Source organism: Schistocerca serialis, chromosome 7 (assembly GCF_023864345.2).
Source record: "Schistocerca serialis cubense isolate TAMUIC-IGC-003099 chromosome 7, iqSchSeri2.2, whole genome shotgun sequence".
Lineage (NCBI taxonomy): Eukaryota > Metazoa > Arthropoda > Insecta > Orthoptera > Acrididae > Schistocerca > Schistocerca serialis.
This window is the reverse complement of record NC_064644.1, coordinates 520032063-520034695: the sequence shown is the minus strand read 5'-3', so window position 1 is coordinate 520034695 and position 2633 is coordinate 520032063.

Genomic DNA, 2633 nt, shown 5'->3' with positions numbered 1-2633 from the left:
TCAGCTTTATAACTATCTTATCTCAAATAACGTACTGTCAAAGTCACAGTTCGGATTTCTAAAGGGTTGTGATATTGAGAAGGCTTTCTACACTTACAGTGAAAATGTGCTTAATTCATAAGACAAAAATTGCAGGCAACTGGTATATTTTGTGATTTGTCAAAGGCATTTGTATAAATCACAATATCCTTTTAAATAAATTAGATTATAGTGTAACAGGAAATGCTGCAAAATGGTTCAAATCTTATATCTGTGACAGGAAACAAAGGGTGTGGGGTCCCACAAGGTTCCATTTTAGCGCCCTTTTTCTTGTATATATCAATGACCTTTCATCAGTAACATTACCAGAAGCCAAGTTCGTTTTGTTTGCCAATGATACAAACATTGAAATAAATAGCAAATCATGTGTAGTCTTAGAAAGGTCAGCTAATACAATATTTGCAGATATTAATCACTGGTTCCTAGCCAATTCTTTGTCACTAAACTTTGAAAAAACGTTCTATATGCAGTTCAGAACTTGTAAGGGGTGTCCCACGAGTATATGCCTAACATATGATGACAAGCAGATAGAAGAAGTGGACAGTGTTAAATTATTGGGATTAGAGCTTGATAATAAATTCAACTGGGAGGAGCACACCACAGAACTGCTGAAGCATCTTAACAAATCTCTATTTGCAATGCGAATTGTTTCAGACATAGGGGATATAAAAATGAAAAAGCTGGCATACTTTGTTTACTTTCATTCCATAATGTCATATGGGATTATTTTTCTGGGCACAAAAACGTTCAGTAAGAGTTATATGTGGTATGAACTCAAGAACATCCTGCAGAAGCCTGTTTAGGGAACTAGGGATACTAACTAATGCTTCCCAATATATTTATTCCTTAATGAAATTTCTCATAAAAGTATATCTCTTTTTCAAACCAACAGCTCAATTCATGGAATCAATACTAGAAATAAGAATAATCTTCACAAGGATTTAAAGTGACTTAGTCTTGTACAATAAGGTGTGCATTATTCAGGAACACACGTTTTCAATAACTTGCCAGCACCCATGAAAAGCTTAACAACCAATGAAATTCAGTTTAAGAGAAGTCTAAAGGATTTATTGGTGGCCAACTCCTTCTGCTCCATTGATGAATTTCTCAGTGGAACCAACTGATTTGAATAAGTACAATATAACTTCTGCACAATTTCAGTGCAGTAATGTGTTCATTGTAAATAAATGTATGTGTGTGTGTGTATGTGTGTGTGTGTGTGTGTGTGTGTGTGTGTGTGTGTGTGTGTGTGAGTGTGTAAGTACAATCTAACTTCTGGACCAGTTCAGTGCAGTAATATGTTCATTGTAAATAAGTATTTAGTAGTTGTATTACATGTTTATTACCTTATAAATAAATAAAAAACTTTTTTATTTTAAATTCAGTGCATTAGTATTTGTGAAATGATTCTTTCATATGGCATTCATTAAAAAATGATGACCATTCCACTTGGGACCTGTGGAATGGTACATTAGCTTATTTGTTTGAGTTGTAAATATTTGTCATAATTTGTTGTTTCTCTGACTTCCTTACTACGGATCAGTTGGAATGAAAGTAAATCTAATCTAATCTAATATTAGGAATTTCGGAGAGATCGGGTTAACTGCATTACTACATCTGTAACAGCAACACAGAAAATTGTTTTCTTGTTAAAATCAATGATTTCAACTATAAATGAGAAAAACTATAACTGTCAGCTCTTCAGAGTGCATGATAACAGAAACTCGGTGTCCTGTCCCGAGTCACATGACTTAGATGTTACTTTCAGTGTAATGACGTCATGCACAGTCTATATTATCAATGGTTTTTGTATGGTTACGACGAACCACAGAGATAAAATACGAGACTGGCAAAGATGTATCTTTTACTGCAGCGTGACGTTTGGTGAGAAGATAGCGGCATCAGCATGTTGGCGTTGGGTACTACTACCAAATGACATTGTAACCTTTTTGAGGCGGTCAAACCAAATTCTGCAAATGAGCAAGGATTTGCGTAAGGTTGAGGTTACCACATATCGTAGAATAGCGTTATGAGAAGAACTTCAAGTTATATATACACATGTTTACAACAGACTATAGTTTTCGTAGAAACACTGAGATGAATAAAGAACACTTGTTATCGAGGACAAATAGCACATTCTACTTCTAGGGGCACTTTCATAATGAGCGTAGTATTTGAAGAAAAGCCAAAAATTGATGAAAACTGGTTAACAACACATCATCCAGCTACGTCTGTTAATACTACATTTATGAAGCCGCCTAAAATTTATATAAATTATTTGATCGTTGTCGGTATTTCAGGTAGGACAAATTGTAAGTATTTAGGATTAAATACAGCACGAAAGCAAAAATAAATAAGTATCTTCCGTCCGCTGTACGATAAATTACAACCAAACAAGATGCGTGTATCAACCATTTTGTCAAAACTCTAAAGGTAAAGTAATTATATAAGTTTTCCCCATTTCTTACGATTGTTTTCTCAGTAAATAAACTGCTGTTTACAGGTTCTTTGCGCTCGCCGCCATATTGCTAGACTAAAGTAACGCCGATGATACTATACACGGTATTGCTAGTCTAGTGATGTCATTTCAATCA